Source organism: Drosophila subpulchrella, chromosome X, assembly GCF_014743375.2.
Source record: "Drosophila subpulchrella strain 33 F10 #4 breed RU33 chromosome X, RU_Dsub_v1.1 Primary Assembly, whole genome shotgun sequence".
Classification (NCBI taxonomy): Eukaryota; Metazoa; Arthropoda; class Insecta; order Diptera; family Drosophilidae; genus Drosophila; species Drosophila subpulchrella.
This window is the reverse complement of record NC_050613.1, coordinates 18,316,225-18,343,198: the sequence shown is the minus strand read 5'-3', so window position 1 is coordinate 18,343,198 and position 26,974 is coordinate 18,316,225. Positions and strand designations below refer to the sequence as shown.

General features: G+C 35.4%; 1 protein-coding gene across 1 annotated transcript in view; it reads right to left on the bottom strand.

The window, feature by feature from the left end:
* The window catches only part of LOC119558355 (broad-complex core protein), a 155,267-nt gene extending 130,233 nt beyond the window's left edge, over positions 1 to 25,034 (bottom strand). The window contains exons 1-2 of the mRNA XM_037871857.1: positions 24,195 to 25,034; positions 3,690 to 4,460 (exon numbers count right to left, since the gene is read on the bottom strand). The gene's annotated coding sequence lies outside the window, so the exon portion shown is untranslated. The remainder of the gene's footprint in view (positions 1 to 3,689; positions 4,461 to 24,194) is intronic.
* Between the last annotated feature and the right edge of the window lie 1,940 nt (positions 25,035 to 26,974).

Here is a 26,974-nt window from a genome sequence, read left to right as displayed (position 1 = left end):
AGGGTGACCATGCTCGTATTGCATGCGCACTCGCTCACTGCGTCTCTCTCTCTCACACGCTCCATCTCTCTCGCTCTCCCTTGCACAATGCACTTCTCTTAAGTTCCTTTGTTGTCTGCTTAAGGTCGTCTATTAATCACTTCCTATTTTGCGTGAAACACGATTTTGTTTCTACTCTTTTCTTTACCAATTGGTGTTACCCTTTCTCTTTCTTACTCTTTTCCCCCGCGTTAGTGTGACCCTTTCCTCAAGTTCTCCTTTTAACTCGTTTTCCCTAGTAAACATTACCCAATTTCGGAATCTAATCCAATTTCGATTGCGTTCTTTTGCTGATTGCTTTCCGTAAATTGACTATTTATAAACCTATTTCAAGGCAAATTATAAAGAAATTGCTACACACAATCCTAGTTGAGGCTTAAAAGGTTAACTGCATTGGTAATATTTAATTCAAAACGGTTTACAATTCCATTAGGCGTCTTTTACCTAAATTCGAGTAGGAAGAGTTTGTCAATACGATTTGCACATCGGTATGTACAGATATTCCATTATTTATATCAGTAAAGCCCACGGTCTGTATTATATGAACAAAACACCTGGGCAGATCGGGTTGCATTAATAATAATTAACGGCATATCCCAAGTGCGTATCTTTAGCTCGGAGTGCTGTAATCTTTTTTTTCTGACGTGTGAGTTGGTGTGTTTTGAGTTCGGTTTTCAGTTTTCAGTTTTCCGTAGCGAGAAAACCTGCGACTGGCGCCGCAAAAGCGTGTGGGCGTTCTGGGCGTGGCAGCAACAATAATAACAATTACAAATTGCACGTTGTTGCGTCGTGAGCATTTCAGTTTATTTTTTTTTCCCCCCCAGCTGCTTATTTTTATTTTTCTTCTTATTTTGCTTTCAATGCTTAGCTGAGCACGCATTTTCGATAAAAAAAAAAATATATGTGTATATGGTATAAACGATATATAGGTATTGTGCATTACATAAAAAAAATAACTTATGAATGCAGCCTCGTGTGTTTTGATATTTGAACAGAGAGAAAACAAAATAAAAATTTATCACGCAAACACGCGGCGTATGCGTAATAAAAAAAAATAGAGCACAATGCGGAAGTGCTTGAAAATTGAGATTAAAAAAATGGATAAAAAAGAACAAAGGCAGCTAAGATAGTTTTTAAAAAATTTAATGCACTTGGTTTAGTTAGAGAACTCGCACCTTTTGTTTAAATTAAATACTAATATAAAATCACTAACAATAATTTAGCAATTAAAAAATATTTTCAAGAGAACCTTTCTATCTGGAAAAAGATTCCATTTCTTTTTTTCCTTTTTTTTAACGCTCTTATTTTAAGAACAAATTTATTTAGCCTTGAATTTAATTTTCTTTTCGTGGGCCTTTCCCATTTATTTATTTATTTTTTTGTTTAGGCCAAGTCATGATAACGGTTCTGGCCAACAATTGAGCGTGCGAAAATCCAGAGAGATCGGTTGGCTGTCAACGCTTTGAGAAAAGCGCCGAGAAAAACGAAAAAAAAAAAACGGCATCGAGTCGGAGGAAAATTGATTTGTCACGTTGCGCATAAATTGCACATAATTATGTAAGCAACCGTTTCTCCGTCGCTGCATTTTCACTTGGCAACTCTTTCGCCGCTCAATCAATAGAAATAACTTTTGTTTTGCCGTTTCATCAATTAGGCCTTAATTTTGTCATAGTCTGGCCCGTTGGCCTGTTGGCCCGGCCAACTTGCACTTGGCCCGAACGGGTGCTAACGTTTTATTAATGGGAGAAGGCATTTGCCTGATTTCGCGACCCTGGGAACTAAGAAAATGCCAGAGGAAAACTGCTTTCCAGCGTGACAGACAATTGTGGCTTTCAATTTACGAGTGACCTTCTTATTTTGAGACTAGGAAATTGCAGTTTTAATGAATAAGGTAAGTGATAAATTATTAATTCATAGTAGTTAAAATTGATATCATTTTATTTGTAAATATTTCAATTTAAAGTTAGCATGTGATTTAAATTTCTTATTGGGCTTGTAATCATTTTTATGGCTATAAAGAAAATCTAAAAAAATGTGTTAGAACTCTCTAAACCTTTTAAAAAATATTAAAAATATAAGAATCTAGGTGATTAAAATTTCTTATTGGGCTTATAATCATTTTAAGGGTTATAAAGAAAATCTAAAAAAAATGTATTACAACTCTCTAAACTGTTTTAGAAATATTAAAAATATAGAAGCAGATGGCATATAAAAAATCTAAAACTGTTTTAGAACTCCCTAAGCCTTTTTTTTAAATTATAAAAACAGATGGCCTGGTCCTAAAAAAATGTATTTCCTATAAAAGAAGCTGAGTTAATTATGGTGGTTGCATAGAAATTCAAAGTAACCCCAAACTATGGACAAAAATGGAATTTCCGAGGAGGCCACCTTTGAAATTAGAGGCAGAACAAAGAAAATGCTTTATGGAATATGGTATATGAGGTATATGAGGTATATAATGGGCGGACCATTAGATGTGCCGAAAGGCAGGGTTGTCGCTCACACAGATGCCCACCAATACACTCGCGGCCATTCACAACAGGGCAGCTGCTGTCAATCAAAGAGGGAAAAAGCTTTGACAGCCATGAACATGACGACTGACGACTGACGCCTTTGTCTGTGTGTTTTGCTAATTTTGGAAACTGCAATTAACGCATGCACACACACACACACACACGCGCGGTTGGCTAATTAAAACAATTTCGCAATTGTGCAAAAAACAATTTTTTCAATTTAAAATGAGAAACCTTCACTTGAGCCAAGCCAAAGGCAAAGCCAAAGCCAAAGCGCCATGTTTGGCCACACAATTGTTTGACAGCAAACACACACAAACACACCCATACTTCAGACTTTATTTTTTTTATTTTTTTTTGGTATGATCTTTTAGCATTCACTTCCCATTGTCAAAAAGCGCAGACGACGTCGCTCACTTCCGCCTCGATCAACTCAAGCCAAAAAGTAAAAAAAAAAAGAAGCTTGCAAAAAAATAATGAAATAAAAGCCGAAAAACAAAATGAAATAAAATAAAACTTTTGTCATGCATTAAAATTTGTTTGGTGCTTTTTCCCCGTTTTCTGTTGGGCTTCTCTCCTCCTCTTCTCATTATGATCCCATATGCGCGGCGACCTTGGCCTTCAAAAATAAAGCACCAAAAATAATGCAAAAAAAATTCGCAAATAATTTTTGCAGTCTCTTTTTTTCCTGATTGTGGTTTGGCTTGCCTTTGTTTGATGTTCTTTGGCCGCAGAGGGAATCGCAGGCGGGGGGCAACAAGGGGTTAAGACACCCTGTGTGGTTAATTGCATGGAAACTACATTTTGTTTGGAAGGAATTTGCGAATATCTTAGTAGATTTAAAACTAATATAGCCAACAAAAATATAATGGCATTTGTTGTGTGTTTATAGGACTTTTTTGAATACTTTGCCTAAGTTTTTTCCATATTTTATAAGTAGTTTTTACTCTAAACCTTTTTGAAATACTTGAAAAATACTTAAAATACTTTCTTTATTATATTTTTGGTATTTTATAGTTCTTTGCCTTATATTTTCAATGAAGAACTCTTTGTTTTTAATAAGAAACTCATAAATTTATATTGTTTAAAAGATGTTCCTAATTTTATAATATTAAAAATATATATTTTCAAACTCACCTTAAACTAAAACACTCGCCAGTCGGGCGTTACCCGTCCAGCAATCCATAAGTTTCAATTTTCCAATTGATTTTTGTCGGGGGCCGTCGTCTTCGTCGATTTTGGATTGTTGTTTGTTGCAGTTGTTGTTGCTAGCTTGCTGTTGTTGTTGTTGTTGCTGTTTGTCGCTGCAGTTGTTTACGGGTTGTTCTTGTTATTTGTGACTTCTTTTTGCGTCTTTTTAAAATATTTTTACTTTTTTGTTACTTTTGCACACCGAAATATGTAATTTGGGGCTGTTTTACAACACTGTTTTATTTTTTTGGGGTTTTCCGAAAATTTGAAAATATTTCCAAGTTCGAAAGTTACTTTTTTTTGCTTTGCCCCAAGAAACGAAAATTGTTTTATTTAGATTTGGTTAAGTTTTTCGCTTTCCTCCTTTTTGTTTCCATAAACATTTAATTGGTCCAGTTGTTCGAATTTGTGTGGGTGTGTGAGGGAGACAGATGGTGCATATGTGTGTGTGTGTGTGATTAAAGAGGGTTTAAGATAATGTTTCAATTGATTCGTTTTGTTTTTTTTTTTTCAATATTAGCCAGAGAGCGCTGCCAGAGTTGTAGCGTGTTCGTCTTGTTGGTAGAGTTGATCTTGGTAGAGTTGCCTTTCGATTTGCCGAGATTGCGTAATTGTGTGAATTTTTTTGCCTTTAGCTTTTTGGTTTCTTTTTGCCGGTTTCTCTTTGAGTTTTACACGCTTTCTTCTTCGTTGAAATTTGGAATTTTGAAGAATATGCTAGAAGGATAAGAAAAGTAAGGGGTTAATTAGTTTATTTATTTTAAAAAATATTTCTTTATCATTTTAACACTCAAATAAAATGTATAATATATCTGTTTTTGTTATAAATATGCTAAAGGACAAGAAAAGTACAATACAAATTGGTTTAAATATTTAAATAACAACTTTCCTGTTAAGATCAACTCTTAATTATCATCTGTCATACATTTTGGTACATTTTAATTCCCCTTCTACAGTTTCCTCAGCTGCCAACAATATTTAATCATGTTTGACAAACAGAAGTTAAAGTTTACTTTCGTCTGAGTTGAATGCCCTTCAAGCACTTCTCGAATTTATTTAACTTCACATCAAATTTGCCTATTTAGCTTAAATGTAGGCTATGGCAAATGTCACGAGTGTGAATGTGAATGTGTTGGGTAAACTTTCACTACTTTAATTACCCAAAATGAATGTTATTCTTGTTTGGCAAGGCAGTGGAAGGGAAATGGGAGCTTTTTCGGGGGGTTAAAAGTTGAATGGCAATGCCACATAGTCGCCTGTTATAGTTGTTGTTGTCTCAGAAAGTCTGTTAACTGTCTGCGTTGTTGCCTCAAGTGCCACACAGATACACACAGACACACTCACACATTCACAGGAAGAATGTTTTGGTGAAATTAACACATACACACAGATACAACACACACACACAGCCATGAAGAGAAAAGTTTTCGACTGCAACATGTGGCAGGCGCGCTTAATTATGACGTGGCTCACAGTGAGCGACAAAAGTCAACCTTTTAATTACGAATCTCGGCAGTGGATCATAAAAAGATTGTATTTCAGGGGTTAAAAGACCAAAAAATTTATAAATTAAAGGTTCCACAACTTGTTAAGCAATCTTCTTATTTATTTATACAATTTTACATCATTGCCCCAAATATATTTACTTGATTTACTTCAGTAATTGAGTGTAAGAATCATAAAATCAAAATTTATTTATAAGCAAAGCTTTAACTTAGTGTAAGCCCTTGTTTCAAAAATTACTGCAATATAAGTACAACTAAAAATGGCTTAGATAGTTATTAATAACTTATACAAATTAAAACGGCTCTGAAAATATTTTTGGTTACCACCCCTGACTTCTAGCCTTGAATAAACTTGTATTTTCTTTGGATTTTCCCTCGAATTTTCGGCCTCTTGACGTCATCACTTCATCTTACTCGGTCTGCTATTTTGCATATTTTAATCAGCAGCAACTATAAAAAGGGAAGGAAGAAAAGCTGCTGGCGGAGCAAGAAAACCCCAGGCAGCATCTGGTAGTTGTGTCTGTGGTTGTGGCATTGAAAAAGTTTCCATTTTTCCTCGACTTTGAGCGCGTTGTTGTTGTTTGGCATTGCCATAAGTAGGTTCAAAGTTCAAGTTCAAGCACATGCAGGAAAATAGCAGAAAATTAGTTATAGCTTCTGAGAAAAGGGGGAGACCTACTAAGGCTTTAATATGGCAAGGTATTGTATTTTATTAAAATGTTTCCCTACTTCCAATTGTTTTCAGAAAGGGAACACAAAGCTGCACTTCTATAATCGATAACTTAAGCTATAGAACGCCGATTTTAAAATGGGATACCTTTATGAGATTGTGGCTGCATTCCCTAATAATGAACGTTCAAATATTATCTTAAAACGATGGTCCAAATTTGGACCCATTTTCATGCTCGATTTTTCTGTATTTCCAATGGTTTTCAGAATGGTGACCCAAAACTGAACTTCAAGATTCCATAACTTGAGTTATTGGCCTTCGATTTTAAAGTGTGATATCTCTATGAGTTTGTGTTTAAATTCTCTAATAATCTTCATTCAAATATTTCTTTTCGAAGAGGGTCCTAGTTTTGACCCATTTTCATGTTCGATTTTTCTCTATTTCCAATGGTTTTTAGATTGGTGACCCAAAACTGCACTTCAAGTGTCCATAACTTGAGTTATTGGACACCGATTTTAAAGTGGGATACCTCTATGAGTTTGTGGTTGAATTCTCTAATAATCTACATTTAAATATTTCTTGTAAAAGAGGGTCAAAATTTTGACCCATTTCCATGTTCGATTTTCCCTGGTTTTCAGAACTGTGACCCAAATCTGCACTTCAATACTCCATAACTTGTCTTATTGGACTCCGATTTTAAAAGGGGATACCTCTATGAATTTGTAGTTGAATTCCCTAACATTCTACTATTAAATAAACATTTTAAAAAAGTGTCAACATTTTAAACCATTTTCATGATTGATTTTTCCGTATATAAAACAAAAAAGAAGTCTACGAAAAATCTAAATCACCCGAAATTAGTTTATAGAAAATGAAGTTATTATAATTCCACCAAAACGATCAGTTCAATTGCCGGGAAATCGGATGGGGCAGCACGCACTGATAAGCCTCACTTGGAGGACGTCAAACAGACAGAAAGCAGGCCTTAAACCGGGGAATTCCGTGTGGGGTAGTAAGATATAGACAGAAGTCAGGCAGACAGACGGACGGACAGGCATACGGACAGAGAGTCAGACATACGGACAGACAGCTAAACCAATGCCAGACATCCAGACGGGGAGTCAGACTGAAGTCAGACGGCGAGACGCATTGTTGATAGATACTCGTACTAGGAGCGAGTCTAGAAAATGTCTAGGGGTTCTACAACTGCGTGTATATTTGTATATATATGTATATGCATTGTGCATATATATTTGGTGTGTTTATGTGTGGCACATACATATGTAATTCCCATAAACAATGACGACAGGCTGCTTAAAATGTCTGCACAGCTGTTTGATGTGTGAGTGTGTTGCATCAACAGTTGAGGCAACTGCAGACAGTTGAAGATACACCCCACGCCCCTTGGCACCCAACGGCCCCCCGCCAAAGGAAATCCCAACACCCCTGGCCACACAATCGACATATATTTATTAACCCATGTGCAAGAAAGTGTCATGATTTGTCGAGTTAATTGGGTCTCCTTTTTTTATAAGAGGTTTATTGTTGATCAATAAAAATCAAATTTAACAATCTGCATTCAATAAAAGTTTTCTTATATTTAAGATAAAAAATATATTAAAATATATTATTCCAGAATTTTCAAATTAAGTTTTGTATATTTAAAATATTATATTTTTTTTTAATATATACAGGTTGGAAGAGGTAAATTTTTATTTTGGGAAAACAATACATTTCATTTTTAAAAATATTTTTGTATGGATGGAAAAATTTAATTTGAAATTCCTATAAGCATTTAAAAATACAAATATATACAATATTCAAATATATTTTCGAAAAAGGGTTTTCCGACCCCCTAAGCCGCCAGTGGGGTTAAGCTTAGGCCCAGGACTTCAGGAGTGAAGAAGACACACAAAAATAAAAATGAAAATAAAAATAAAACACAACACAACAACTGAAAAACCCTCGACAGTGGCAAGTTGCATATTCCGTGTTGCAGGTGAAACGCGTTGTTGAATGGTGGGAAAAGGGGGAAAAAGGGGAAAAACGAAGGGAAATGTCAGGAGGCGGAGGGAAAATGGCGAGGGCAATGAAGGAGAATGAGGCACTTTGAATGGGAATGGCAAATGGCAGGGTATAAACTGCAGGGCGAAAGGGTCCCGGGTCCCGAGGTCTGGTACATAAAGCCCCGTACTCCCTTGGCTGGCGTCTTGCGTTTTTAATTTCGTTTTCTTTGTGCGCATTTTCCATTTATTTTATCTGTCTCGTCTGTCTGTCCACATCCACGTCCATCCTCGATAAGGAGGACTAAACACGGGCAAGGACATACCGAAAGGACACTGACAAAATTCCATCCACTTGTATGCAATTGTCGCCATGCGTGACACAAAAATAAAATGGGGAAAGGAAAATAGCACGGCCAAAACGTTGACAATAAATTTATGCAATAATAATAATCGAAAGGAGAGGGAGGTTCAGGAATAATATTATAAATTCTGGATGGAGGAATATACCACAACCCGGAAAAATAGTTAGTACTCTTTATTAAAGATATTTTCGTAGTTCTCATCCTACATTTTCATATATTTGTTGTCAGAAGCTCATAAAAGATTATTTAACTGTTCCAAAATCTCCTCATATCCCTAAAATATCGGATATGACATAATAAAGATATATATATAATATAGAAATATTATATTCCATCTTACATTGTTTAAAAAACCTAAGATATAGTACTACTCAAAATTGTTTATCTGTTTTAATGCCTACCCAACGATTTCTCCACCAGAGTGACGATATTTTATCAGAACCCGTGGAATTTGTATGCTTCCATTTGTGCTGTGGTTTGATTTCACCCCGGGCGACTGAATTCGTTGAATTTATGAAACTTTAGACGGCAATCGACTGACGGGGCGAGACCGAGGGATAAACGGACAAATGTCACGGCATCTCTCCATTTCGAGAGTGTTTATATGCAGGGGGTGGGGTGCCAGGGGCAAGGAAATACCATAACGAGACAAATATAAAATATGCCAAACAAGTTAAGAAAGTCGAAGAGGTAAACAAAGTTTTCAGAGAACAACTACCGCAATGAAAAGTGGGAGTTAGGCCTGCACTTTGAAAGCTGTCATCTAAAATCAAGCCATATACCAGGAAATAATTGCTTAAAGAAGTAAATTCAATAAAAATAAGATCAAGAGATCAAATATTTTATATACATATCTTTTAACATTATTGGTATTTTAATATTACTGGAATTTAAATATTATTCGTATTTTGATCTATTTTCTGTCTTGTTCAAAAGCAATCCCATTTTAAATGCTCAGTTTTCTGAGATACCGACCGCAAATGACAAACTGACTGGCGGACGGAATGATTGAATGACAGACGGCCGACTGGTCAGCAACCCTTCAACCCCCCCTCGCAGAAAACCCTTCTTTTAACCCCTCTTCATAATTATAAAGTTTCTTTTCTTTAGCGCGTCTGCAATATTTGCATAAATTATTGTACAACAAACAATAATTTTTTCTTGCTGCATTTATTTTCCAGAAAATGACGTTGTGAAAAATGCAGCAATCATTTTTTATGAACTTATTTTGTGTAGTTTTTTATTGTATTTTTTTTTTTGTTTTGTGTTTTGTTTTGCATATGGCAGTATCAGTGACGGAATTCCTGGAAAAACACATAGGCAAAAACAGGGAAAAAAGGGAAAAACAGAAAACAAATATGAAGGAGAGAGAAGCGACAATTGCAGCGGGTGCAGTACACCTTAAAAAAATCATATTCCTTTTTTTTTTAATTTAAATTATAAAATCAATATGAAAAAAGATTTTTTTGAATTAATTTGAAAGATATTTTAAGTCAACCCAAGGCTTTTTTAGATTTAAAATTGTATTTAAGCGAAATCTGAACAAACTAGTAGTAGTAAAGTATCTTTCAGCTTCATTACTCAAAAAATTAGATTTAAATTTTAAACTTAAGAATATTTTAAATAAATGTGTGTATACATTCTATATATATTATATTTTTGCTGTGCAGAAACTGCAACTGCAATTGCAGCAACAACAGCAAAACGTCAACGTCAGCGGGCCATTTCGCAGTGAATATGAAACCGAGACGATCCCCTTTCGCCCCGCCCCTTTTGGGCCGCACCGCCTACTCCTTAAGCAAACTGAAATCTCAGTGTCAGCGAATATCAAACAAATGCAATGGGAATCATCAACAAATTTGTCTTCACAAGAATTTCAAACCAAAGTTGGGGGGTAAAATTCGAGCAAGTTATGTGTGATCTAGATCAAATTAACCAACACTGGTCAGCAGTTGTTTTTTTTTTTTAATACTTTTGTGGTTTAAGTAGATTGATACTTTTTCATAATAATATCTCAGGTTACCCCAACACTTTTAAATCCAACACATAAGAATGTCTTGGAATTATTCATAACCTTTTACTATTAAATTTAATTTTAATTCTTTCCAACACTGGTACTTTTACTTTGGCCCTCTAATTACACCTCTTTATTTCAGAGAATCATTTCTTTTCGTTTTGTTGTCGTGATTCTGGTTAAAAATACAAAAGAAAATGATGTCGAACGTTGAACTTTTTGGCTCAGTCATGACTTGTTGTAAAATAAATGTATTACAAAGAAAAAGAATAATTTCCACTGGTCTGGTTTTGCTAAGCAGTGTTTTTCTGATTGCTTAAGTGAAATCACTCATTAATATACCAACTAACTTTTGCATTGTGAGTTTTTTTAATTTCCTATTAATAATTATTTTTCTTTTTGCTATCTATAATATCGCTCTCATTTTCAAATCTTCATTGCATTTCCTTATTCCGATTGCCACAAATTGTTGAACCCCTGTCAACTCGGTTGATAACTTTTGAGTGAAGTGGGGGGAAGAAAGTCGAGTGGTCTCCAGAGGTTCACAAAAGAAACTTGCGTGGACTCCTCATCATAATCTCCCCCCTCCCCGGGGTTTTCCCTTACCCCCGCACCCCCCTTGAGATCCTTGAGTTTTGTCTCACTTGCGGTTCGAGTTTTTCCCTGTGCGTGTGTATTTGCCAGTGTGTGTGCGTTTGATTCCTTCTTTTCGCACACACTTAAGCACGCATTTTAGGCGACATACCCCCTCTCAGCCCAACCCCATCCCTTAACCCATTGACGTCTCGTGTTGGGTTTGCCACTTGGGCATTTACCCAAATGCAATCGATATGTAGAGCACACACAAAAAAAAAAAAACAAGATTAGGCTCATTAAAAAAAATCTGTAATTAAACTATGATTTAAAAATAGCTTGAAAATATTATTAAATATACAAATCCTTTGATTATTCATTTACCAAATTATATTTTAGCCAATTAATACAATGTTTACGCCTGATTCCGATTCCCAAATGGTTTCCCAAATTTTTTTTGTGTACTAAAAAGGGTCTTTTTTTTCGAGCTGGCCTAGCGAAATAATTAATAATAATTTATGACGCACAAGGCCTGCTGCCACTGCAATTAGAAAATGTCAAAGCGATACTAAGTAAGCAAAAATAGTAAGAAAGGAGGGCTTTGTCTCGACCCTCTACAAAATTATGCATAAACGCATTTTAGTGCGCCTACAAGTAGGCAATGCCAAAGGAACCGAGTTGCCGAGCGTCGGCAAAACTACAAAGGACCTCAAAGCCCAAGACAATGACGTCAAAGGGGGCGGTGGGCAGGGGGGGGCGTGGCTCGGCCGGGACACTTTTGTTGCACATTGCGTTCCCTCTGCCAACTGAAGTGCACTTCTGACGCACTTCTCCTTTTGCGACCCGCAGGGAAGTTCATTCTAACAAAAAAGTAAAAAAATACGGAGGAGAATTTAAGAGTAGGCAAAAACAAAACGAAAGAAACTTACAACGCACACAAAAAAATATTAATAGAAATTTAAGAAAAAACGCAAGGATTGCAGTACCATAAAAAAAAATACATAATAAAATATCATAAGTACCTTTTCAAACTAAAGATATATTTTGAGTAACAAAACAAAATGTGATTCCTTTTCTCATTAAAATAAATTCATTACAGCGACCAAATAAAAAATATAAAACATTAAAAATAAACATTTCTTGTTGATTTCTTTATTAATCCTCATCTACATTATTGCTTTTCTGATTTATTAATTAATATACAAATTGTGTATGTTTGTAGTTTTAATGTATATTTTAAATTATTCATATACACGAAATTTAAATATTTCATTTTTCTATTTCAAAAAATCTTTATAAATTTAAATGGTAATTTTAAAATATTAATAAATACATAATACAATTTCAAATGGGTTTAAGTATATTATAATACCTTGTAATAATGAAATCCCTAAATCTTGATCAACTGAAACCACAATAGTCAATGTACGTTATATTAAAATAAATAAAAGGTAAACTTTTGAATACATAGCCCTACTGAATATAATAAAATAACAAACATTATTATTAGTATAACGAAAATATACCTTTATTTTTAATATTTCTGTCTAATTAGACTTGTCACATTTTCCTGCAAATTCGAAAAAGAAAATCCCTTTGAGGGTATCTGCAAAAAGCAGGCGCGGAAACGAAGAAATGCGAAAAAATGCAGGCTCCTTTGATCCTGTCGCCGATGCACAGCTCCTGCTGCTGTTGCAACTAACTCACGCAATTTTCAAAAAAGCTTTCCCTTTGCTGACAGCAGCAGGCGGCTGTGGCAACAAAGGCTCACAAACAACAATAACAAAACTTGGTTAAAAACATGGGGGGTGGTGTTGGGTGGTTGGGGGTGCTTTTGGGTGGTTTTGTGGGTGGTTGGGGTTGGCTGGGTGGCTGCACAGATAATGAAAGGTCGTCGAAGTGCGTCGCATTCATGTCGCTGCCCCCGAGAGCAGATGATGCCGACAGTAACATGAAAAACAGAGACGCAACCGAAAGAGACAGCCAGCCTGGGGGGGGGGGGGGGGATGGTTGGGAAAGAGAGCGAAGGACCTCGTCCTTGGCAGAAGAAAGCAAAAAAAAAAAAAACATGGAAAAAAGGGGGCCAAAGGGAACTGCCGGTGACACAACTAATCAAGTGTTAACCAGTCCAAAAGCCTTCGCTGCGGTCACTTTTCCTCGAGGTGACAGAGGGGTAAAATGAAAAAAGTATATATTTTTACCGGGGTTCCCAGCAGCCAAGGCAACTGAAATGCGTAAAGGATAAAGCCTTCGCAGGAGACACAAATATGGGATTAGATGGGAAAAACCCTGCACTGCAGACGCCAAACAATTGCTGTCCTTTGACTGTCTTATTAAAAAAAACAAGTACACACAGTTCAGTCACAGAGTAAACAAAAACTACACTTAAATATATTATTTTATATGTTTTGAATACAAAACATAACCAAAGATCATAGCATTTAAAATAAAAACCAATTATCTCACTGTTCAATTCACAATCACTTTAATATTATATCATTTTTATTTAAATAACAAACAATCTCTCTCAAAAATGTTAAGCTAAATGAATTTCCTTATACTTTTAAATAAAATGTGATATGGTTTCTATTTGAATACACACCCTATTATTTTTTTATTTTCCCACTTAACATTTTCATTTTTCTCCCGCCTTATTTAACTTTCATCTTGAGCAAATACTGCAAGGTGCAATTCAGTCCCTCATCACCAGCAACATCATTATCATCGTCATAATGCCTAAACCTCATAATAAGCCCGCTTTGTTGTTGCTGTTGTTGACGCACTGCCGCCTGTCAAAGTCAATTTGTTTCAACTGTCACATCAACAGCTTCAACAACCCCAACACAAACTGGGGAAACTCAGGCTTGATATAGCTTGAACTAAGGAAAACCGAAGAAAAATGCCCATAAAAGACGTTTTTGGAATATCTAATATTTACTTTCTTAGCTTGGAATAGAATTTGAATTGTAACATAACCATTAGAACACATTCCAGAGCACTTCTTTTTTAGCTGATAGTATTAGATCAAGAAAAATGCTTATAAAATACGTTTTAAGAGTATCTAATGTTTCTTATTTAGATTATTATTTTTCTTAACTTGGAAAGGAGTTCGATTTGTTGCATTTGCATTCTATAATTTTCGGATTTCCTGATATATATACATATTTTTAATGCATTCCAGAACACTTCTTTTTTAACTGAAAGTTATAGATAAAAATAGAGAGATTATTGTCGAAAGGGAAAGCGGGCTTTTATTTGGAACTTTGTAGAAATATTCGAAAGGGGTTCTTAAGGGAGCTTCGATCGCGTGTCCTTCTGACCCCCCTGCCCCCCTCCTTTCGATTGCCCCCCATAAAAGGTGGCAGATGCAAAACGAAGGACTGCAAAAAAGAACTCATTTCGCATCGGCGACAAGTGCGCGAAAAAGTCCCGAAAACGCAAAGGACAGAACATGTGTCGCCCCATCCCCCTTTTTTTTTGGATATATATATATATATGTATATGTGCCGACGCCCCTGCCCCTGTCCTTGCCCCCTTTTCGGCACTGCCATGTTGTCCTCGGTTATGTCCGATGGACGCGATAACGGCAAAAACGACGCCGGCTGCTCTCCGCCTGTGTCAACGTTGTCGTCATCGTCGGGGGCTAATAAACTCTCCCGTTTAAGTTGTCCCATACCCTTTATAGAGGTGTTTTGACGCACTCGAGATCTAGCATCTCATATGGAATACAAGTTAATAGTACCGAAGTACCAAAAGTGTTAGTCCAGATATTGTAAGCTTTGCAAGTGTTAACATAAGTATTAATGATTGAACAATATTTAAAGAGTATTTTCTATAGTAATACTAATTCCTTTTGTCTTAAAAAATATTTACAGGAAGATATATTTTAAGGTGTTCTTAAATATGAATCGATTCAAAATAATATATAATAATAATAATGAAATAAATTATGAAACTATATATTTAGATTAAATATAATATCCTAACATTATGATAAAGCCAGCCCACCTGATTAAGCTAGATTTTAAGGAAAACTATCCTTATAAAAATAAAGGAGTTTTAATATGATACATGTTAAAAAGCTATATTAAATATTCCCACCTTTTCATTCAATCGCCTGGTGAGAGTATTTCAAACTGCCCACCCCGAATACATCCTTACTTCTTTTTTTTTGGCTGTTTATATTTTTTTCTTCCTCCCGGAAGTGCGTGCGCCTATGTGTATGTGAGTTTTGTGTGCAGCAAATAACAAATAAAATGTCCCAAAAAACACCAGACCAGAATGCAGCAACACGGAAAACGAGCGCGAAAAAATGCCCAAAAAAAAAAAATACAAAGCTCCCTCCCCTCTGATGATGTTGATGATGATGGCTGATGAGCAGGGACCCCCGGAACCCCCGTGGCCCCCGCAACCCCTCTCGTAACCCCCTTTTTCGAGACCTGGCCAGCGCGCGTTCCACTTCACAACGCACGGGAGCAAGAAGAAGAGGGTCAGGATGCAATTGCAGTCAACCCCGAAAAACTCAACGAGCGGCAAGAAGAAGAGGCGACCGAATTGCCAAAAATTACCAAAAAATAAAACTAAAAATTCAGGGAGATATTGGGAAGTCGAATGAGGAAATACTCTTTATAAGATGTACCAAAAAAATTTCTTATAAAGAAAGTAGTTCAATACCAACAGCAAAAATATATAATTTTTAGTTTGATAATTGTTAGTGACCTATATTATATAAAAATTGAATTAGCTTTTCAACACACTGCACTCACTAGGTATTGAACCTCGGACTTCTAGGGATTTTTTCAATATATTAGTGGTCTTATATTTATTATCAAACTTGGTCACACTTTTTTTCTTAAAACCAATAACATCAGCATTAATTTAATCTAATAACTTTAGGGTACACTAATCCATTTTGGCATATCCTAAGTGCATCGAAAAAGTGTAAATACCCTGACGAAGGACTGCAAATAAAAACAGGACAAAAAACTGCAAGAGATATACAAAATACCCGAAAAAGCTGGCAGAAGAAGCAGAATAAGAGAAGTGAAATATATATAAATAAAATGTGAAGTGGCGGTTGGAGGTAGAAGGGGTCTCCATTTCGTCCTGTTTCGTCCTGTTTAACCCTTTTTCGCACACCGAAAAACGCTACACGAGCGAAACACGAAAATGTGTTACAAACCAGGGGCATTCCGCCAGGGGCGGGGTTGGAAAGGGGGGGCTCTATATTCTTTTGGAATGGGGCGACCAGACAGACTGTGCTCTTTTTATATATGTTATTATATTGGTTTTAACTTGATGTGCTGCCTGAGTTTTGCTGAATTCTGCTGCGTTCATGGAAGTGAGTGGTAGGGTTTGGTTTTCTTTTTATTTTTTGTAAGGTTGGTTGGGGTGGAACTTTTTTCGGCACTCAGATTTCGCCAAGGTTTTAGGGGGGACTCTAAGGTATGGAATGCAGTTGGCGACTGTGGAAATTCCTGGTAAATTGGGTTCATTACAATTTGGCAAAATCCAAGGATAAAAAGATAAACATAACTTGCAAAGGTCAGAAATATGAGATAGTGATTCTTTTTGGCATGTTTAGTTGGGTTGCAACTTTTTTGGCAATTAGATTGAGTTCATTAAAATTTGCAAAATCTATCAATACTAATTAAAAGATTGTAAGGGTCAGTAATATGATCTAATTTCTTGAGTACTGCGCATGAAATCATTAATTATATGTAAGATATACCCAATATTTGGTAATTAAAATACGTAATTTAAGACAAATTACAAGGGCAAGCTGCATTTGCCGAAATTGGGTAAAGAGAAAGATATTTAGGGGTGAGGTTTTTCAGATTTTGAGGGTTAGCACATGCACTGCATTGCAGCACATTGCCAGGGGAGGGGGTGGTAAATGTGGGGAGGGGTTTATAAAATGGGACAAAACACACAAAAAAAATTATATAAAACAGAGCGGGTCGAAATTGGTGTTGATATTTCTCATGGTGCCACCATCATCATCATCATCATCATCAATGCTGCGGTGAAGGTCTACCTCTTCACGAATATAAACCCCCGGGACCTCCGCCCCTGAAACCCTTTTTTTCGACTGATTTTCTTTTGTATTTTTTGGTGGCTGCTTTTACTTTCTGCATTTGCTGGCGGCGGCGGCATCTTCGTTTTATTTTTATGCAATATAATTCGCAGACCTCCCACCCCCGCCTCCCTACTAAAAAATATCCCCCTCATTTGCGACCCCTTTTTGCCCTGCCTGTTTTGCCACCCCTCTTGCTACGCCTCTTTTCCTTTTTTTTTTTTGGCAATAAGCTTTTTTTCTCAAATGCCGCAGGGTTGTATTTGCATTAGTGCTCGATGCACGTGACGTGGGGCTATGCAATTTTTACCCTCATTCGCATTTGAGACTTTCTTTTTTTTTTGGTTGTTTTCTATTTTATAGCTTAACTTTGAAGCGTTGCATTTGATGGGTGGGGCGGGGTGGTTCAATTTTAAATGAATTTCTAATGAGCAAACGTCTGTGATCAAGGACTGCATTTTCTGTTCGATTTTAACGGTGGTATTTGGCTGTAGCTATGGCACATTTGATTTATGGCCATAGGGTAATAGTTTTTTATAGCCATACAAAAAATAAGTTTTTAAAATATCACACTTTCAATATTGTTTAAATATATTTACCTATATTATTTTACTCTTTTAAGTATTCTACGAATTAGTTAAATACATCAATGAGAGACTTCACTTCTTTGTTTCGTTTTCATCACTTTTAGAATACTTTTTTTTTATTCCCCTCAAAGGACCTTCTTCCTGCTTTTATTTCTTATCCTATCTGCAAAATCTTCCCTCTCTTTTGCTCTTAATTTTTTTTTTGGCTGCCAAAATGTTGCAGGTGGCAATGGAAATTTGTCGAAAATATAAATTTCATTTCACTTTGAATTTCGGCGCGGCATTTCTTCACAGGCCAGGAATGAGAACGAGAACCCCTTGCGCGAAGACCGCCGATTCTTGGACCCTGTTTCTGGCCATATTCCTGCTTCCTTGTTCCTGGTTCCTTGACCATCATTATTATTTTTGGCCAACAAACACACTCATACAGTGCGCTTGTCTGTTGGCTGTTTGTCTGACTACGCTTTACGCTCTAAATACGCCAAAGATAATCAGCGAAAACAAACAGACGGAGCAGGGAACGGCGACAGGGTCAGGTGTATAAATTGCACAAATATATACCCATTTATGTATGAATGTGCTCACATATCTCAACATATATATCTACACATTTATATGTATATATAGGGGTTTTCAAGGAACAGGGGGAACTCCATGCCTCGTTGGCTTTACTGACGTTTTTTTCCCACTTCATGCACTCGCGTTTTTTGGGTTTTCGGCTGTTGGGGTTGGTTCTCTGTTGCGTCTGTTCGGTTTTTAGGGTCCAAAAATGGTTCCAAAGGGTTACGGAAAATATTAACAAGAAAAAAATACCAGATCTATTCCAGAAATATGAATATATCTTGGTCTGTTCGATCATCAAGCAAGGGGATAAATATATATTTTAAAAAATATTACAAAATAATATGGTATTTAACAAAATTTACCTGAAACTTAATGTGGAACCACAGAATATAATGAAAAAACGAAAGACAAATGTTGATTTAGTGCCATTTAGCTCTTCTTTTTAACCTCCTTTGCCATAATTCCCATTCCTTGAGGTTTCCCCCCCATACCATTGCATAATAAAAGAGCAGATGCAAAAAAAGAAAAAACTCATAAGTTAAAAAACGTGTGGATGATGACGAAACCTGAAACTGTGCAAAAATAAATGCAAAATGTGGAAGAAGAGCAGAGAAGACGGGGCCAGAAGAACGAGAAGAGCACGCTCTAAAGATGTGAAGAGGGGTCTCCGCAGGAAGATGGAAGATGATGCTGGCGCATTGCGGTAGCATTGATTTAATCATCATCAATTATATGCAGCAGCAAGTTAATATAATAAAAGCTTCTCGCCCAGAGATTCCCCTCGTACATACGTATACGTATTCTTCGTATTCTTCCCGGGCCTTATGTATATGTTCGTTTCCTCTTTTGGGGCCTCCAGTTGTTGGCGCTTAAATGCAATTAACATAATGACAAGCAACACTTGTGCGCATGCGCGCATTTCACTTCGTTTTGCCGCAGAAAGAGACGGACGCACACGGTGCGAGAGAGACGGACTGAGGCCGGGGCCCCTTGCTGGCTGTCAATAGTGCAAAAGATAATAATATCATAATTGATCTGTGGGGGGAAATGGAAAACCGGTAGCCAACGGCAGAGACAAGGATCGAGGTGGCCTAAAGGTTGGGCTAAGTGAGGGAAAGGGGGCTCTAAAAGTAGGGTTGCCATTGGGAAGATACAAGCAGGTCTCTACATAAACTTAATACTTGGCAACTCTGAAATGGGACTTAAGGTGCAGGGTTGCAAGGGTTTTTTGATAAATCAACTCTGGGGTTGCCTAAAAAAGTATTTCTTGGGCAATACTAATATAATTTTCAAGAATAACAAGTCATTTAGAAGTTTTTATGATAATAATAATAAATTTTAAAGAACTCTTATAAATTACCAACTAAATTGAATGACTGCCATTAAGAAACCCATTGCCTTAATGATCTTTAATTAAAAGGTTTTTACAATTATGCTTAAGAACAAAGGTTCTTGTATTTCCTGTGCCAGTCAGACCATTTGATATATGTTATTTATAGGGTTTCTAATTTAAAAATCCCTCTTTCATGTCAAAACAGCGATTAATCATCCAAAATCCTCGCCTGTTCGGACCATTTAAGTGTGCTACATAAAAATCCATGGCCAACATGCATACCCTTAATCATATAGAAAACGCAACTGTACCACACACACACACACTTACACTCACGCAGCTAGCTTAGAGGCTAAATTGCCAAAAAAAAATATAAATAAAAAAAAAGAATAAAGAAACTCAGGACAGGCAAAGAAACCAACAAAAGCTGCAGGCTACCAAAAAAAAAAAAGAATAAAATAAAACAAAAACAAACACAAGCCCGACATAGAAGAAGAAGCTGAAAATTTGAACCCCTTTTTATTTATATAGAAATGTTTCGTACATATCTTTATATATATATATTTAGCCGTGAGTGTGCATCGAGAGGTCCTTGCACAAAAACCCACACACACACATAGACAGGGAAAAAGTCCAGAAGCAGGACGGCGCTTGCACTTGGGCGGACAAGGGTTAAGAGGGGGGTTAGGAGGGGGTTAAGGGGAGGGGGGGGGCGACGTCGACGGCGACTGCAGCGTCTGATTAATTGAAGTGCGAGTTTCGACGAAATGCGAAAACGAAAAGAAACGAAAAACGAAAGCGCCGCCAAATTACATTTTCCCCAGCTCACATCCCATTTTTCAGATCCCTCGCCCCACATCTAACCCCCTTTTCAAAACCCCCCCTTTCTACGCCCCTTTTTACAACCGCAAGTTGCCCGAGCTTTGCTCGCCTTTCCTGTTGTTTTTACTTTCCCTGTCTCTTTCTCCTGCCCCTATGCCCGTCTCTTTCCCATTTCTATACCCCTCTCTGTCTGCGCCCATGTCCTGGTACATTTAAAGGAATTTTTTTGTACTTTTCCTTCCCTTTTTTCTGCCTCGTTCTTGCGCCCATGCACTTATTTTGTCAAATGCAAATATAGACGTTTATATATCTATATATATATAGATATTTACATATTCCAGACAGACAGAAAAGGAAGGTTCTCCGAAAAAAAAAGGAAAACTTGTTGAGGAAATCTAAAAATTTTGTTTAATTTGCTGCACTTTTTTCCGACAGACAATCCAGCCGGGCGTATGCGTAATATTTTTGTTATATGTATGTAGTTCTTTTTATATTGGCCATTTGCCGTCTGGATTATATTGATTTGTCTAGACTACGGCAAGCCAAGCGCCAAAAATCGGGTTGGGGAAAAGCTGATACGGCTTGGGTATAGAATATCCCATATTTTTATGGGGCTTTCGGCACTAAAAAAAATATAAGCATTATTTTTTATATTTTCCAATGCTTGGGAGGGTTTTCAGTGCTTGTTATGATATGTTTTAAATAAATATATGGAATCAATATATAAATATTAGAATAGATTCTGCCAATTTAAATTCATATTCAATGATCTTTATTATATTAGGTAATTATTATAGATATTAGACTAATTTAAAAATTGAAAACAAAATATATTGGTATTTATGCAGTTTATAACAAGTTTACCACTACTATTTGTTTAAAATTATGTTATATTTATATTAATATATAAATAAGAATATATAAATATGGGATAACCTCTGCCAATTTAAATGAATATTTAATTATCTATATTATTTTTGGAATTTTATATAAATATTAGCTAAATTTAAATAACTAGTAAATATAATATTTTTTTATTAAAGCAGTTTATATCTGTTTAAATTATCTATATTATATTTTAAATGTTATATACATGTTAGCCCAATTTAAATAACTAGTAAATAAAATATTTCTTCATTAAAGCAGTTTATAACTGCTTAAATATTCGTATAGCCACTACTATTTATTTAAGGCTTTTTAAAAAACCCACTCATAATTTTTTGCTGCCGCTCATTAAAAAACGTGTTCAAAATTTAAATACAACAGGTGAAACTGTGTAGCACATTTGCAATTTTTCAGAACATTAACCGCCATTAATCAATGGTTGCCCAACCCAACAAACAATTACCAGCACTTAAGTATTTGGGCTCGAAGGAACCCTCTCATATCTTGCACTTTTTTGCACTGTTTTTAGCACTTTTTTGTGCCTTTTCGGCCATTTCAATTAATTCTGCTCATTTATTCGAGAGAATCCGTCCGCCAACAATGTTGCACCTTATTCAATTGCCGCCAACTGCACAGAAAAAAAATATAAAAAAGATGCACAAACAAAAAAAAAACGCACGCAAGCCATTAAAAAACGAAACAAAACAGGCTGACTTGGGGCACTTAAAACACCCGAGACCCCATAATGAGTTAATAATTTCAGCCGCTGGCAAGTCGACCGGCAGTTGCTCATTAGTTGCACTCACAGAGGCACTCACACTCGCGGCAAATAATTAGAAAAAAACACACAAGCGAAAACTGTTGCACATAAATGCAAAAAAATACCAGAAAATAAAAACAAACTGCACACAAAAGGCAACGCAATTACGCGAATTGTAATGAATTTTTTTTTCGCCAACCAAAAAGGTAACTGAAAATAAACCTAATGGAAATGGTTTGCAATTTTAGAATATTCCTATAAAAATTTTCAATCAACCTGGTTGCGCCTGCGCTTTGCAAAAAAAAAAAGAAAAATGTAAATATTTCGAAAGTCAAAATCAGGGAAACCATAAAAACGGCTCTCAAAAGCCCCCCGCCAAGTGCAATGGGAATCGTATTCCTAGGGACCCCATTTCTTATAAATATTTATAATTGCGATAAAGCCGGAGAGACAGCGATGGGAATGGGGATAAAACTAAGTAGCCAAGAAGCTAGACAGTGCGTTTCGGCTTGTTAAGGCCAGGTAATGTATTTCAATCAGCGAACAAAATTAGTCGGAAAAGCACTACTAAAAATGAAGAGAGCAACTCATTGTGTTATTCGAGTATTTTAAATATTTACATAGGAGTATTTATAATCCCATATTTTTAAAGGCCCTTTACCTTCATTTTGCGATTTATTTTTTAATAAAAGAATATAGTTAAGTAATCTTTACTTTACAGTCTAAAGTTTATAGTTTATTCTTGAAGTTTTTAATAGGAATCTTAGAATTTAAATAGATCTTGCTATCTTCTGGATATTTTTCATATGAAAAGCACATTCTATCAACAAGCATTAGATAGGCTAAAAAAAAAATTAGAGAGTTAGAAAAATATAACTAAAAATCAAGAGAGCTAACATTATATTATTCGAGTTATATAAATATTCGCTTAAGAGTACTTATGAACCCATATTTATCTTCATTTTGCTAGGCTTTCTTAAGAAACAAATGGTTCTATCAACTTTACATAAAATCTAAAGATTTCAGTTTATTCTTAAAGTTTTTAATAAAAAATAAGCTTAATAGATCTATCTACCTGCTTAATATTTTTCATAAAAATATCATGATTAGCTAAGCTAAAAAAAAAAGGGATAGATGGCGCCTCTGGTGGCGCCGGAAGTCCAGAAACTTTTTCTTCCCGGTTCTATTTGCCGGCGACTTCTACAACTGACCCAGCACTTAGTTAACGCTTTTCTTTTGGCCAATTTATTGATTGGCTTATTCTTTACTTTTTTTTCTGTCGATTTAGACATTTTGTCGTTTTTTTGCCCGTTGTTGTGGCCCAGAAAAATGCATTTCCATTTTAAATATTTGATAACATTCAGCAAATTTCTCTAAAAGCGCATCCGGTTCAAACGGGAAGTGCTACAGTCATCGCCAAAAGAGAGGTTGATAAAAAAATAAAATGGAAAGGGCGACAAAATATAGAAAAACTGTTTCGTGGATTATAAAATTCCTTATAAAACTATTCAACTTAGATTCACATTCCTTGAAACATTTTCTACAGTCAGTAAACATATTTTAATTAGATTTAATCAATTCGTTTAGATTCTTAGGCTTATCGCCAGAATAACTTTGAAATAAAATCATATAAAGATTAACTAAAATAATATAAAGCATCTTACTTAATAAAAAAATACTATAATACTTCTATAAAATGAATTAAATGCCCATTTTTGTAGGGCTTTATTAGAAAAGGTCTTCTTTAATATGCCACTAAAAGCTATACAAATTCCGTTTTTGGTTTTTTAATGCACAATCTGTGTTTTTAATAACAAAAGCTGTTATATAGTATTTATATTTCATTTGCCAATTTTTCTAGGGCTTTATAATAAAATAACTTTTACAATATGCACCGAAAACCATAAAAATTTAATTTCTTCTTTTTTTAAAAACACAATGTACCTCTTTTTTAATCAAGGCTTTTATATTTTATTTTCTATATATTTAGTTACCTAAAGTTGCAATTTTTCTGATACTTGCTAAGTGTAAAATAATTTGGCCAAACAAGTTTTTGTCTAACACTTTCCTTTCCTCTCACTTCACACTTTTGCTAAAACCGTTTATGGCCAAATTCGAACCAAAGAGAAATAAACCAACTTAACACTTTTATTATCAAGTAGCACTTTGTCTCCGATTTTGAGCCCACGCCAAAAAAGAAAACACTTGATACCATAATATCGAGAAGAAGTGCGAAATAAATGGTTTAAAAATGGCGTTCAAAAGAAATACATAGTTAGAAATAGTTAACTTACCATAAACGCCAAACACCGCAGTTTCAAAACGTTGTTCTCGTTCTTGTTGTTGGTGTGTTTGTTGTTGTAGTTGTTGTTGTGGTTGTTGGTGTTTTGGATGAATTTCTTATGGTTGTTGTTGCACTTGCTGTTTGCATTGAATTAAAATTTGACTTTATTTCTTGTTGTTTATATCCACTTTCCTTTTGTTGTTGCTGTTGCGGTTCGCACAAATTTTTCACTTGGAAAAAATTGTTGTAATTTTGTTGAAATAAAAATTAAGGTGCAAAATAGGAGAAGTTTCCTTTAACACAACCTTAGAGCATGTTTTTTTTATGTGGCTTGCGTTTTTATTTAAATGAAATTGTATGTTTTTTTTTGAGGATGGACAAAAAAAAACACAAAACAATTGTGCGGGGGGCGCAGGGGGGTGGGGGTCTTTTATTTTAGGCTTTTGATTTTTTCGAAAAATGCTCCAAGTCCAAAAAGTTGTTGTAAGTTTTTCTAAAGTTTTTAGCTTCTGGTTGTTCACACACACACACGTGGAAAGCCGCCTTGAGTTGTTGTTGTTGCATTTGGTTGTTGTGGTTGTTGCTGCTGCTGGTGTTGTTGTTGCTGTTGCTGTTGTTGTTGTTGTTGTTGCTGCTGTAGTTGTTGCCTCTGTTGTAGGTGTAGTTGTTGTGGTTGTTGCATTGTTGAAAAACCAAAATATTACGCTTAAGGATTTTCTTGCTTCTCTTTTTGTTGTTGGTTGTTGACTTTTTTTTAAAAACTTTTCGCTGTTATTTCTTTTTTTTGTAATATTTTGTTATTTTATAATAATATATTTATAAAACATTTTTGTTATGTTTGAGTTTATGCCTGGGAAAAATATAAGAAACTTGTGTTAGAACCGACGCAAAGCACTTGAAAAAAAATTACAAAAAAAATACGAGGCGAAAGTGAAAAAGACAATGAAGAAATCTAGAGATTGAAAAAAAGGTTTTTCAAAAATAAACACACACAATTCGGAAACGCGCGCGTAATGTGTTTGGAAAAAAAGGAAAGAATAGAAAATATTCCAAATATTTTTTTAGTAAATATCCCTAGTATTTAGGAATATTTCCTCTATTATTATTATTTTTTAGATGTAGTTTCTGGCTGGGGATAACGAAAATAAACACGAACGAACGTATGAAAGTGTCTGCAAGAACTGCAATCGCATCGCGTGTGAAATCTCTGCGAAAGTCCAAAGCCGACAGAGCTGGAAACCAAAAAGCCTGGCCAAAAGCCCAAAAAAAACACCCAAAGAGCATTGGCGTCGGCAGCGCGGCGGCAGCGCAGCAACTGCGATGCTTCGTTTTGCCGAGTGATTCCCCTTTGTCTATGTGCTGCGTGTGTGTGCGGCTGGCCCTGCATCGGTGTGTGTGCGTGTGTGCTAAGAGCGCCGCACGCGCTTCGCAAAAGAGCAGCGTCGCGAAAAACGCAGCGAAACTGAGCTGAGCAAAAATGCAGTGCTCATTTTCGCATCGAGTCACATTTCTCTTTCACTCAATCGCAGAAAGTGCATGCTCTCTTTGGCCCGCTCTCTTCGCAGTGGACAACGCGGCGTATGCGTAATCTAAGCGAATGCAACATATCATTCAGAAACACACACACACTCACACACCGCCTGCCATATGTTTCGCCTTTCTTTTGGGGGCTTTCTTTTGGCCAAAAAAAATGGTAAAAAATATGCAAGTGTATTTTGTTCTTGATAATAATCCTCAACATTTTTTCATTGTCATCTCTTTAAATGTCTTCAAAAAATGCTGATTTATTCTCCTAACTCATAAATTTAAAATTAAACATTGTTAAAAAACAAACAATCTTACATTTTTCAACAAGAATCTGCTTTATATCTTAAAAAAGGCATCTTTGTTTCTTTGAAATGGAAATATTTTTCTATTTCTTTCTATAAAGTAAATAAAACATTAAGAACTTTAAAATTTAGATCTTTGCAAATGTGAGTACATTTATTTTTTGGCAAAAAAAAAACCTCAGTAATGTCAATCAAATATAATACCAATATTTATTTATCAGTCTTATACTTTTTTTTATAATGTTTTTTTTTATAACTCAAATTAAGCCAAAATTAAAAACATTATGAAAAAAAAATAAATGCCATTTATTTTTATTGAACTATATATCATAACTATCGTATCTCAAAATAAGTAAACCAATTTATAACTTTTTAAGAAATTTTAAAATTGAAATCTAACTCAAATGTTCTTCCTATAAACATAAACTGTAATTATTTTGAAGACACTGTGAACTTGCTTTCTAATATGCACTTAAATTCAGCTCAAAATAAGTTTAGCAACAGCTATACAAAAATCCGTCGGCAATTTATAAACTGGCCTTTAGTTCTTAGTTGTCTTAAGTTCAGTTCTTTTATTCTCTTTGGAAAAAAACGAACAATCCTAAACACTCCTTTTAAGTGATCCTTTACATATTTTTAAGGGGTTTTAGACAACACTACAAACATTTGTACTTTTACAACACTATCAAACAGTACTTTAAACACAAAAATTACAAAGTCATAAAGAACTTTCCAATAAAGTTTTTAAAATGATAAATGTATCACAAATTATTTTTGTATAGGTTTAGTAATGTTTCGCGATGGTGGTTATGAGACTTTTAAATGATCCCTAGAAAACACAAAATTTCCCTTTTGAAAATGCAATTTTCTGATATACAAGTCCTTTGGGCTTTTTTATAAACACTGCCAAGTGATCCTTAGAAAACACATAAGATAAAAATCCTTTTAGCTATTTAAACTA